The 13,545-nt window shown below is 41.7% G+C and overlaps 1 protein-coding gene across 2 annotated transcripts in view; it reads right to left on the bottom strand.

Annotated features, from left to right (window-relative positions):
* TAOK3 (TAO kinase 3) overlaps positions 1 to 13,205 on the bottom strand; it is a 61,653-nt gene extending 48,448 nt beyond the window's left edge. For both annotated transcript variants that reach the window (XM_062504058.1, XM_062504057.1), the window contains exons 1-2: positions 13,112 to 13,205; positions 10,200 to 10,333 (exon numbers count right to left, since the gene is read on the bottom strand). The gene's annotated coding sequence lies outside the window, so the exon portion shown is untranslated. The remainder of the gene's footprint in view (positions 1 to 10,199; positions 10,334 to 13,111) is intronic.
* Between the last annotated feature and the right edge of the window lie 340 nt (positions 13,206 to 13,545).

A 13,545-nucleotide genomic window follows, 5' to 3' on the forward strand; every position in this document is an offset into this window, starting at 1 on the left:
CAGGGTGAGAACACCTCTAACAACAAACCAAACTGCAGGGTTTTAACTTTTTTTCTTCTCTTTGAAGGGACATGTGTGAAGCATGCTCTTCATGATCCTAAGAAAATCCAGGAATCTTCACCAGGACTGATGATTAATAAAACAAGCCCAAACATCAATTTTACAGAAGGTGAGTTGCACGGTGTTGTGCATGTTGTTCCTCCTCTCCACGGATAAAAGGTGAAAGGTTTCTCCTCCTGACCTTGTGCTGCTGCTGGTTTATTAAGCAGAGAAAGCCAGAGCACTCCAACACAACTCCACAGCATTCCCAACCTGGCTTTCCAGGATTCCATGATAAATGTCCCCCAAGACACCTCATTTTCACTGTGTTACACTTCTGCCTTTCTTTGCCCCCTGAATCTCTCCCTGCTACAACTTCTCCTTTCTGCCCTTCTTCCTTCCTGCCTGCTCTGTGCCAGCCAGAGATAACACTTTAGGAAACACTTTTGGGCTGCTTCAGTTTATCCCTTCTGCTCTGCCTGCCTTCGGTGGCTCCAGCACATCCAGCTCTCCTCCTGGCCTATTTATAGGCACAACTGCAACCATTAACATAAATAACAGGAATTTGTTCCATGCTGGTATCATCAGAAATGGCTACACCTGTTTCATTCCAAGTCTGCTTCAGGAGTGGGGTTAAACTACAAAAAGCTTATTTGGGAAAACCCCAAAAACTCCGTTTCACATGGTAATATCATCATTAAGGGATGACAGACTTAAGTCTAGCAGGTACCAGCCAAGGAAATATCAGTCATTAATATTACACAACTTACTCACTGGCTTTCTAAGTTTATTCTTTTATAACCCACAATTTTTATGGCCTTTAACAAGAGCCACAGATACAGTGAAAATTCAAAACCTCCTTATTATGATCTAATAACTGTGTCCAAGAAGACAGTGTTTATCCTCTATAAAAAGAGCACTGGATGGCTGAAAGTCTGGAAAGAAAAAAGATCACGAGATGCTTTTATTGACAAATAACTCAAACTTTGCTGTATCAGACATCACATGCATTTTTAAGACAGCTCCCTCATGGATTCCTCTTCTTCAGGATCATTTCAACACCCTTATGACAATTACAGCCCTTAAGTGCATGTTATCAGTTATCATGAAAATACCAAAGTATCACAGTTAAGAAAGTAATAAATAGATTTTTTTTCCTGCCACAATACAGCAAGCCAGCCCCAAACAGCATGACAGAGACTTTTGAGATGGAAAGAAAACCTACAGTGAACAATGCCAGTTTTCAGGCAGGGGTATAACTGGGAATAGCAAACAGTTCCTTCCAGGTAGGAGGCTATAATGGGGACCACACATGATGGGAGGGAAGAAAGGAAATTTAAAAATAAAATTAAGAAAAAATAAGAAAGAAAGGCTGTAATATATTGTCAAATATATCTGTTACAAGATCCAGAGTACAGCTCAGTAAGAATTAAAAAAACAACCAAAAAAACCCAAAAACAAACAAAACCCCCTGCAGAATTCTAAACTGCAACAACTATTTTGCTTTAGCAGATAAAAAAAATTCTGAGTTAAGACTGAAATGACAGCTACCATACCATGTCATTATTCCATTATTCCCATTATATGAGAATATACAGCACCCAGAAACTCCTCAAATAACTGGATAACTGAGAGATCCTGGTCCATGATTTCTGCCTCCAGTTTTGTCATCTTGGGTTTTATCAAGTCAGAAAAGGCCCTTAATGTTGATTTAATGCAGAAAAACTACAATTTCAAATTAGAACTGGAAGGCAAACAAAATTTTGCTTCACTGAGCACTGTAATCAGATGTGTAAAATGAACTTACACTGCAGCTGAAGTCAGAGCCTTCTTCAGGCAAATAGTTTTGGTTTGACCAAGGGGGGATTGACACAGGCAGAGACAAGGAGAAAGTCACCTGGCAGGTACCTGTCCCCTCAGCATTCTCTCTTCCCTATTTTATTAATTAGCATTACAGCACTGAAGAATCACTACACAGTTTTAACTGACTTTAATTCTCGTTTTAAATAATCGATGCTTAAATTTCTTTTTTTTTCAACTCGAAATTCCGAACACAAGTTTCAGCACTGCATCCCTGTGCACAGGGACATCATCAGATGAGCTTTAATGTGCTGACATTTAATATTTCAGAATGTTAAAGACAGAGAGGAAAAAAAAAATCATTAAACTCAAATTACTTGGTGTAAAGAAAGCAAGGCAGAACTAAGGGGAAAATAAGGGATGTGAGTAATCTTCTCACAGGCAAAGAAAGTGGAGTCTGTCTCCCAGGACCTAGTGGGTCCTTTTAGGAAAAGTGGAAGGTAGATCACCATGGAAACTGAGTATTTTATGAGGTACTTCAGCAGTGCAATTTGCTATGATATGAACATAATCAGGCAAGCAGCAGTTCCCTTCCAACCAACTAGAAAAGCTTTAAGCACAAACAGTGAGTGCATTTCTGTCTGCTGCAATTCCCAAAAAAATGAAAAACGGGTGCTGCAAAAGACACCACGAATATCAGCTGAATAAAACATTATCAAAGCTCCAAGTCAATTTTCTGGTCACTGATGGAGACACCTGAGGACTCTCAGAGCTCAGAAAAGGAAGCCATCAGGAGGGGAGGGTCAAATTCCTCATTGCTGGCCCAGCTTCTGTGTCAAGTTCCCAAATCACATCAGATCACTGCACAAAAATGCCAAGTGACAGCGTTTGGGAGGGATGCTGTGGGGACAAGGGGAGCTTCTGTGGGTGGCACTGATGGACATTTCTGGCATTTGAGGGCAGGGGGGACAGGCGAGAGAAATTCAGGTCAGAGACATCATTAAAACAAGAAAATTCAATGAATAGGACAGCAAAGCAAAATGAAAGGCTACCATAATTTAGAAACATCTCTATTTCTGCATGAGAAGCCAAGAAACTGGCAGCTGATGTTAGAATGTGTGTTCAGTGGCTAACAAAAAAATTCAGGTTTACTGGCAAACATTGCACAGGAAAAACCATGTGGAGATTGCTCTAAGATATGACTGAGCTTTTTTTTTGCTCTAATTATAATTTACTATTTTGAATCGCCACCAAAAAAGCCATTGAGCACTTTTCTATTTTTGAGATGGCTGCTGGAGTAATGACACAGATTTGTGTAAATCGAATTAGCACCACTGAAAGGGTTTTGGTCACTTATCTCATAGAAAACATCAATTCATATCAATGGTGATAAATCATGTCAAAAACACAGCCAGGTCCACCTTGAGTGACTCAGAACTGAGATCTCAGCAGCACAACAGGGGCTGGTGAAATGCATTTTGTAAAAAAACAGGGTAACAGACAGCAGTAGTAATATTTTCAGCTACTCTACACATTGCTGAATTTTAAATTAATTGTAACCACACAGGGAAAAGACCTGGGGGTTGCTGCAGAGAGCTCTCTGAAAACATCTGCTAAGCAGGCAGAGGCAGTCAAAAAAGGGTAAATGGAGCGTTGGGATAAATGCAATGACAAGAAGCCAAGGCCAGAAGTATGGATGGACATAAAAATATTACATGTTTCTATTCTGATTATAGCAACAAAACCTTCTCAATCCATGTATACACCCCTTTGCAATACTGCTGCAAGGCTCAGTCAGAATGAAGAGCTCAGGTAACTGATAACTGCAGTGGGAAACAGAAAAATTTCACTTCAGTGAGGAGCCCTCGTGGACCAAGGCAGAATTCCAGCAGCACCTCCTGGGGTTTTGTCCCCATCCCTCAGGAGATGCAGCTCAGCACTTCCCTCAACCACACACAAGTGCACCACACACCTTTCCCCTACAGATTTACTTCAGGGCTTCTCTCTCTGAAATGCAGAATTTCACAGTAAATCCCTGGCACACTCCCACAGCAATCCAGCACGTTCCCTCCTCACTTCCCTCCTTTCTTTCCTTCACACACACCTGCTCAAACCATCTGACTCCAAACCTGCTGTTACCCTGACAAGTAACAAAAAAACCTGTTTCAAGCCATGTTTATTGTTCCTGGTAAGAAATTATCCTTGCCAAATATTAAAGTTCCATTTGATATGGCACTTCAGTGTATTCCAATGTCTAGAGTGACAGCTGAAGATAATGAATAAAAATTCTTGATACATTTCCTATTTCTGTGGCAAATTTCTGTAGCAAGGAGAGGAAAAACCTCTCTTTCCTCTGTAGATTTGTTTTCATCTAACAGACGAATTCCAGTTATACTTTCTAGGGCTCTTTGGAACTGTCAAACTTACTCCAAGGATATTCTGGGAATCAGAGCCATTGGATGTATGGTTACTGTAGGTAAAACACGGATCAAAACCTCCAGCAGCATTCCATGCATCCTGTCACCACCAAGGCTGCTCAGGACTGGTCCCCACTGACAAACAACTACATTTGACTATGGCCAGAGCCAAAACGTTACAAATATTGCCATGAAGCATTCCAGTGTTCTACAATTTCCTAATTTGATCTAAACAACTTTCTCAGAGCCATCTGAGCAGCTAAAGCCCAGTGCTTTCCAGAGAGATGTTCAGGCATCACTTGACCACTTAAAGCTTTGTTTATTTGGACAGATATTGAGATAGAATAGCTCCAAGCCACCACAACTATGTGAGCAAAGCCCTGGTTACACAAGTGCTTATTCGCATCTTCTGCTGTAGCAAGGCTGTTTATGCAGGGAAAAAAAAACCAAAAAAACAAAAAAACAAAACAAACAAACAAAAAAAAACAACAACAAACAAACAAACAAAAAAAAAAACCCCAGAGCTCAAGACCTCAAGATAAGGCTGGGCCTCTTTGATTTTCAGTCTTGACTTTTGACATAAATGCCCCATTTTTTATTAAAAAAAATGCTCCACTACACCTTTTCCCTGAAAACTTTGCCTTGAAAGCAATGCTAAACAAAGCAGGCTTTGAAGGCTGTAGTAGAATTTCAGTATCATAATCTTAAATCTCATGCAATTAAGCAATTAAACTTTTCTAATAGAAACCAAAATGGCCTTTTGCTGAATAAAACATCTATAGTTCATTCACTGATATGATCTGGATGCCCTACTTGTTACCTTTTTAACCAGGGTAAAAAAAAAAAAGCCTGAATGGAGATTAAATAAAACATGAGGTTTTTGTCTAAAGACAACTAATCTTAACTGCTACAGTAAAGCTTTCATCACCAGGAATGTCTCTGCCAACAGTGTTTTCCCCTGCAGGCGATGTTGTTGGACTTAAATCAGAAAAATATCAGTCATTTACATCAGTCTATTCCAGCTCTGCTTTCTATTAAGACAGACTGAAGTCCTTCCCCAGCAGCAGGGCTGGATAAACCTCCTGTTTTCCCACATTTCATTCTCCCCTCAGTTCACGACTGAACCTCACCTGCTTAGGGGAAGGATACTCAGCTTAAATTCCTCTAAGAAATGTATTTATATGAGATACAGGATTCTAAACCACAAAAATACACCCTTCATGGCATTAAAGGCAAATTCTTCTGAAACAATTCAACTTTCTTTTCCCCCCAGTTAAAAATATACAAACATCTATTCAACCACTCCTACCTTGTGATCACAGTTTCTTTTCCATTTACCTTTCATAACTTAGATTTTGAGGAAGTGTGTGTTGAGGAAAAAGAGCAGGGAAATGAGGTTTGATACCTTTCTTAAGCAAGATGTCAATAGATGAAGCCAATTTTCTCCTGATAAATAATATCACCCAACCCCTCTGTAGCCCCAGAAGCACCAGACATTCCCACAGGATAAAGCTTTTCTGATGTTTGATGATATTCTGCCTAATCCTGAAGGTATTGGTGCAGGGAGATGTCAATGCTCATGAGAAAATAGTCATTTTTGGAGCCATAACAAGTTTGTGTACAAGAAAAAGATGTTCAGTTTCCCAAAGAAACTGTCCCCTCACTTAACCCTTTAGAGAATATAAATATTATTTTGTTTTGCAGATGGGAGAAATTAAGGTATTTTACCTGATAGTGAACATTTGCAGAACCATTTTATCAGGCTTAGTCATCCTCATACCACACAAAAGAGCCTTTTTTGTGACAGATATATACTTTAAATAAGGCCATTCTGTGCTTTTATAACCTAAAATTGCTTTTAAATGTCTACAAAAAAATCCATGTGAAGGATTCTGCAATCACACCTGTCAATTTAACACCCCAAATAGCAGTAATTCTCTAAAAAAAGCAAAAAGGGCATTTTATAGTGAGAGAATAGACAAAAACTTACTCAACTAAAATGCTGGTACATCCTTTGCCTTCCCATTCCCCAAAGCCAAATTCCTGCCTGCCTCCCCACGCTACCTCAGAGGAGCTTCCCTTTTCATGACATGTTCTGTACAGGAGCCTTAAACATTAATTAAGCCTAACAGTCCTCAGAGATGTTAGCACAGCTATAAAAAGGTTTCTGGATCGAGTGGCTACTGAAGGAACTGGCATCTGATCAAAATTTCAAGAGTTATGCTCCCTGCTTTATGAATAAATCAAGGAATTAGCAGTTTTTGAAAGTCTCCAGCACTACTTGGTGCTTCATGTACATATTAACAGCCTTATTTTATGGATTCAGCATCCAAGGCATAATGAACCTCAGGGCATATTTGTAGTAAAACTATGAAAATCCAATCCCATCATCTAAGGGAGGAATATTTTTAGTTGGGGACAGCTTCTCAATTGCAGGCCTCATTATTTTGTTCTGGTTAATTTTAAGCACAGCTGAGACACTCTACGAATGAAAAATGTTTTTCTGCAGACTGAGGCATATTGCCACTAATCAAAGGAATGAAAAATTCTAGTATTAACTGATAAATTAATGATAGTTCAGTCTTTTACTTTATGGTCATGTCAGCCCAAAATGCTGAAGGAGCTCAGAGGACTTTAGAAAGTCACCTGGATCAGGGTCATTACTGTACTGTAGGAGCTTCTAGGCTCCTAGAAAAGGGTACTCCAGACAGGAAAAATGGGGGAAAAATCTCCTTTATGAGTCTTCCTAACTGATCACTCCCTAGTACAAATGTATATTTAAATCTAATATGACAACAAGAATGGTCTTAGAAGAGCTGCCCTGAGTTTTACATCTATAATTTTAAATCTGCTACCTCCAAGGAGGAAAAGCCTTCAGGGGAAGCTGCACTGAATTCATCTGCTAAAGCTTTTTTGTCTTAAATAATTATACATTTTGATGATTTTTCTTTATAACGCTGAAAAGAATCAACACTTCCAAAAGTGTAACTACAGGGGAAAACACCAAATATTTGTATACAAACAACACACACTAGAACTGAATACCACTAACCCAGCCAAACTTAAGTATTACATGACTTTGGAGAAAATAAATATGAGAAATAACCACAGAATTTATCACGCAAACTCAAACGCAGAAGCTTTCAACCATTTGAGATGATGCTGTTGGAAAAACTCAGCTGCACGTGTCTTTTGGTGAGAAGAAAAAAGAGAATACGAGGAGCACAGCGAGGTTACAGAGCAAGCCTATACTGTGCTTAAACTCTCCATGAATCATAGATGAAGCCCAGCAGAGGAACTGCCTCTCCTCATCTCTCTCTCTAGGGAAGTGCAGCACGGCGAGGTTCAGCTCCAGGCTTCCTCTTTTCCAAGCACGGCAGGGATGGGGCCCCCTCCCTGTCCCACCTACCCCAGGCTGGGGCTGGGAACCACCAGCTGAGCCTGGCTTTGCAGAACTGGCTCCTCGGCCCAATGCAACGCTGCAGTTTGCTCTGAGAGCTGCTGCCCACTCCAGTGCCACTACAGCAAAAGCCCATCTCTGCAATTTCTGCAATTTCTGCAATTCCGCCGCTCAGCGCGATCCGAAGTAAGAAAAGCAGTTAAGGACTCGCCCTTCTCCCAGGAAAACCTTGGGTAACAATGCTATCCCATCCTCCCTCAGATATTTCACTGCGTGTCCTGGAAGATAAGGCACAAATTTCGCATTCTGTGTTTCTGAACAAAGGAACTGCCACCCAAAATCCAGGGCTGAGAAACCCAGCCAGCGTTTTTCTGTTCACTTCCAGATTAGCTCCCAACACCAGCATGAGTGACTTTCCCAACCTGACAAGCCCCACGGTAAAATACAGTCTTAAGACACATCAGGAAGAGAAATACCACACATCCTGGGCAGCCAAAGGAGCGAATTCAGGGAATATTCCCCAAGCACGAGATGGTTCTTGTTTCCAGGTCTTACAGCTTCTACACAAAGGAGGTGAGTAAGGGCATCCCCCAGAGCCCTGTACACCAACAGCCTGACATTCCCCTGCTTCCCAGAGCTTTACGTTTTACTCTCAGCAAGCCAGCTCTCACTTAGCTATGGAAAAGGGCAAACCATAAGGATCTCTTGGATCTGAAGTGGGGCTGGACACGACAGCACTCCACTGACACTCTGGGGCTCCTCTGGAGCAACACGTGCCTCCAGGCAAGATCCATCCCTGCGTGGAAAACCAGATTCCTACATGGGAAGAAACAGGCACATCAGCTGCTGAAGCAGAAGGTTGGGTTTATTTGGATAAAGCTGAAATGAGAACTGATCCTGAGACTCCACAAGCCGGAGCTGGGTATCTCATCTGGCACGTTCAGCTTGCAGGAGAGCCACTCCCTTTCATATCCCTTCAAACCACCCCTGCCCTCTCCTCCTCCACCCTCCTGCCTCCTCCATGGCAGAAGGGAGCTCCGCCAGCCATCCCCAGCACCTCCTCGTCTCTTCAATTCCAGCACTCTGGACATCCCAGCAGGGCACAGTTCTAGGATGTGTTTAATCCCATCTTTGTGCTGCTGCACATCCAGTGTGATCCCACTGAATGCAAACCTTCACTATAACACACCCTCCAGAGGCCCCTGGGAGCCTGCTGGCCATGGCACAGCACTCCCAGACTCATTTCTGTATCTGGGATCAGCAGGTACCCAGGAACTCCCCAGGAGCACAGACCCACTGCCAGTGACACAATCTGCTGCTGCTAAGGGACTGGAACTGCTTGTGAGTGACATGTGGCTCAGGGGTCACCTTCAAGAGCAGAAAAAACAAAAAAAAAAAAGGAAAAAAAATGGGGAAGGTTTCTCAGAATTATAAAGTATTAAAAACAGAGTCACCCTCCCAGTGACAGCAGGGTAAAACTGAAATTTCAAAGCAGAAACATGTTTTCACAGCAGTGCCACAGGACAGAAAGGGAAGAAAGCACCATCACTTCCATAAAGATTTTGCTTAAGCATCCTCATTAAGAAGGAATAAATAGTAGCAGTGTGTAATCATTAGAGTAATCCAATATATTTTTGTGTCCCCAACACTCAATTAAATTTATTGAGACTCCAGAGCTACCATACACAGCTTGAGAGTGTGTAACATCTGCTACTTCCAAGATGAGTCATGGTAGGAAATTCCCCTGTATTTTCTAGGAACCAGTCAGGCAGCCAGTGATTGAAACAGTGATGTGACTGTATATAACACCCACGCAAATGAGAAGAAATAGCTTCTATCAATAAACGTACATTATATTTAACATACTAGCTGCAGATTTCAAATAAGAGATTATAATCAGAAAGATTGTTCTGGGAAAATATTCCCCAGTTGAATTTGAATGCAATGTAAATTTTGCCAAGAAACCTAAAAGGTCAGAAGAGACTGGAAGAAGAGAAACTAATCTAAATAAATTGCAGGAATTTGAGGACATTTTGAAGAAGGGAAGTAAATATTCAACAAAGCAACACTCCACAGTACCTGCCTCCATTTTCAAGAGCTGCATCACTAACTCTGTAATCTCTTACCACATCTGTCCCTCCCCAAACTTTAAATCATCTCAACTGTCCCTCTACACCTTCTGTTTTAGACAAAACTACAGAGGGCTAAACTCTCTCTCTCACCTTCTGACTTCACTCCAAAACACCAGACTAGAAATGCCTCATTTTCAACAGCCACACTGCTTCCTGCATCCCCAGATGTTCCAAATCAGAGATACTTGGTGTTCACTCTGCCAACAGCTGGATCTGTCGCTGTCCCCTCACTCAGATGTGTGACAGCCACACAAAAGCCTCTCCAAGGACACATCCACAGCAGCTGCTGCCTCTAGACTGGCCTCTGGAGTAAACCCTAAACTTAAAAGCATCCTGGCCATGTCCACCTTTCACTTCCCAACACGTTACCACTGTAATGGAGGCGCTGCGATGTGCAAAATTCCAACTTACCTGACATTTCAGGTAAGGAAGAATAACTCAGATTTTAAGGGTCAGGTCACGTCACCAGATGGCCTCTAAGGAAGGAATGCAGCCTCACTGAGAGCACAGAACTAGTTCTTACTTAGCAGGTACCGAATCTTTCACTAGCAAAAAAAAAAAAAAAAAAAAATCAAGGTGCAAACCAAATTTAGGAAGTTATTTTATACTGTGTTGATCAATTTCAGTATTTTTTTTAGTTCATGATCAGCTACAAAGAAAGCAAGTGGATGTAGGACTGCAATGAAGATTCTCATGGTTTTGGAGCACTGGTTATATATTTCAAGCTAAAGACACATTTTTGGGTTTGACTTCTAATCTGATGAGAGCTCAGACATTTGTGTGCAAGCAGCCAACTAATAACCCTTCCAGATAAGGACTGGGGCTCCTAGAATTACCAAACAGCAGCAGTCTTACCTTCAGAGAGTACACCATGGCCTTCTTGAATTACCAGGACTCTTGATAAAAATCCAGTAGGACAAAAGAGAAATTCCACCTCACTTTTGAATACCTGAAAGTCACAACCTCATTCATCAATGGAGAGAGCCTAAAACAAATCCACCACAAAACAGCAACTGGAAGGATATCTGCTTACACAAGACCATGGACATAAAAAAAGATTCACTAATTTTCACCAAGGAATGTACTGCAAAGAGGGTCACAAGCCCTGGGTTTGAGGACAAAAATCTATTTGCTATCCAAGTAAAGAGATAAATCCAGAAGTGAGAGTTTGGTTTTACTGAGAATGAGTCCCCAAACTCATGCAGGCTCTCTCTGCAACCCCAGGCCAGTCTTTAGCTCTCTTAAGACAAAACTTTGGGTGAATTGTGACATCACCCACGTATCTGCAGCATTTATACTGACATTGAATTTCTCCAAGCATAAACCTGAATACATATTTACACCTAGTTTAGCTAAATGTGGCAACCCCATTTGAATAGTCTGCCATGTTATTACAATAAAATAGCAGTAGTATGTCAACAAGGACAAGGAACTACTAGTACACAGAGTTTTCCCCAGCACTCAAAGAACCCCCTTGCCAGCATCAAACGTCACCTAAAATGATTTTTTTTTTTTCCCCCCAGACATTGAATTTTCTTTAGAAGATTTCTGGTCAGGGGCTTTTCAGGTAACACCTGATGTAAAGTAAAGCTAGAACTCTTTGCAAATATTTACACTAAATCAAGGGTTTATTCCAAAGTGTCAGATCACTACAGTTGGCAGCAATAAAGTAAGGGACAACCAGGCTGCAGGAATCCAGAGCTAGTTTTAGTTCTGAAGGAGAGTATCAATTTTATCAGAATTGTTTCCTTTTCAGATATCACATGGCCTTCAACTGCACAGCAGCACTCATTCAGTACCAAAGCAGAATTCACAGATGTCAACACAGTCATATCAATAGTGTCTTGTTTCTAGCTGCAATCAGTGCTACAAAGAGGAGATGAAGACACAAAATCTGAATATTAAAACCAAAATTTCTATGTTCACAAGTCTACTCAATTCCCAGGTCCCTCCTGCTTTCCCAAAAACACAAATCCAAATGCCCTGAAGCAACAGGAAGGAGCACAGACAGGCCTGTGCATACAATGGCCTCCATTTGCCCTTATGCATTTGAAGTTATGCTACAGGAAGCACTACTGAAACACAAACCAAACCAGACCTGCCAGAGATCTCTGGGAGTCTGAAGAGCAGCTCCTGGACAGGAAACCTGCTCAGCAAAATGGCCATAACACATTTGTCATGTGTCACTTTCTGGGGAAGCTGCATGCCCAGGAGTTGGTGCCAGTGTGAGAAGTGTGGGTAATGTCAGTAATTATGTGCATTATATAAGGTGTGCTTGCCACACTGCCATTTCCTTTCTCCATAAAGATTAAAACTGTGCCTTCCAAGTAGCTTAACTGTTTGATGGAGACAAGCACAGCACTTCTGCTCCCAAGAACTGCAAGAACTCATTTCCCAAACCAAGGTTTAAGACCCAGCAGTGCCTCCAAGCAATAAGGGCTGCTGGGCACTCGAGGTCAGTCGTGGCCAGAAGCTCCACCTCAGGAACATCTGCAGAATCTGTGCAGTGACCTGGCTGCCCCAATTTGAGTTTTGCTGCCAGTGCCCAGGGAGCACAGCATCTCTGGGGTGCCCTGATGGGATGCAGAAGGAGCTCAGTTCTCAGCACAGCCTGAATTACACTCACAGGAATCCTACATTGCACCTCAGCACTCATCCAGCCCGGATAAAAGGAGGACCTAAAGATTTTACCTGTGCTGGCACTGGATGAATAAGTAGATTTAAAATGCTCTTTTCCACAGTGATTCAGCCACCCCACTGTACACACACAGAACATGTACAGCTTCAAAATGCATCTTAAAAAACCAGCAACCCACACCACAAATACATCTGCACAAATCCTTCAATGTACAGACCACCAGCTCTTAGCACTGCATCATTCATAGCTCTGGGAAAGAGCTGAATGTGAGCACTGCCATTTTTATGTCGTGTTTTAAAACACATCCCATGTCCATTACTGCTGTGTGAGTGTTACTTAGGAAGACACAACAACTCCCACAGCATATGCAGAATAACACACAGGCAAACACCCCCCCAGCCTGCCATGGGGAGAGGAACCAACCACTGCACTGTAACTATAACCACTGAATTCTGCAGCGTAAAACAGCTCCCAAACCTGGAACTGAAATGTCAATATCAAGCTTAAAAAATAATAAATGAGCTGAGGAAGCCCCTTTGCTGTACAAGGGCAGGACAAGGAGTGTTTTGTCACCAAAGATTAGCCAATACACAAGAACACCAAGGGAAGTACAAGCAGAAAGGACATTTCACATCTGAATGATTAAGACATTTAACCATTTAATTAATTTCCATCGTCACAGTACCTTTATAGCTCTTTCAATCACAGAATCCACACAAAGGCTAAGGAAAAAAATCCAAGCATGCACCCTGAAGTGCAGCATTCCAAACACAGGCTCCCAGAACTTCCTCATGCTCCCCTCCTATCACTTATGGCCAGAAGAGACTGGACTTACTGAGAAAGTGAGATAAAGTAACAGTCAAAACAAACACAAACCAGCCTGTAAATCTCAAAGGGTAACCCAAGGCAAACACTCAACAAACCTGAGAAATTTTAAAGGCTGCACAGAAAATGTGTCCTTCTAAAGGCTGCACTATCCTCCCAGCCAGGGACACACAGAGCCCAAGCACTTGAAGGACAAGGAACAAGATGACCAGCACATAAAGAGAAGGGCACTGTATTCATTTGAAGCATGTTTTTGACACCCAATCAAAATATATATCATCATTAAAATTAAAT

The sequence above is a fragment of the Cinclus cinclus genome, chromosome 17 (genome assembly GCF_963662255.1).
Source record: "Cinclus cinclus chromosome 17, bCinCin1.1, whole genome shotgun sequence".
Taxonomy (NCBI): Eukaryota; Metazoa; Chordata; class Aves; order Passeriformes; family Cinclidae; genus Cinclus; species Cinclus cinclus.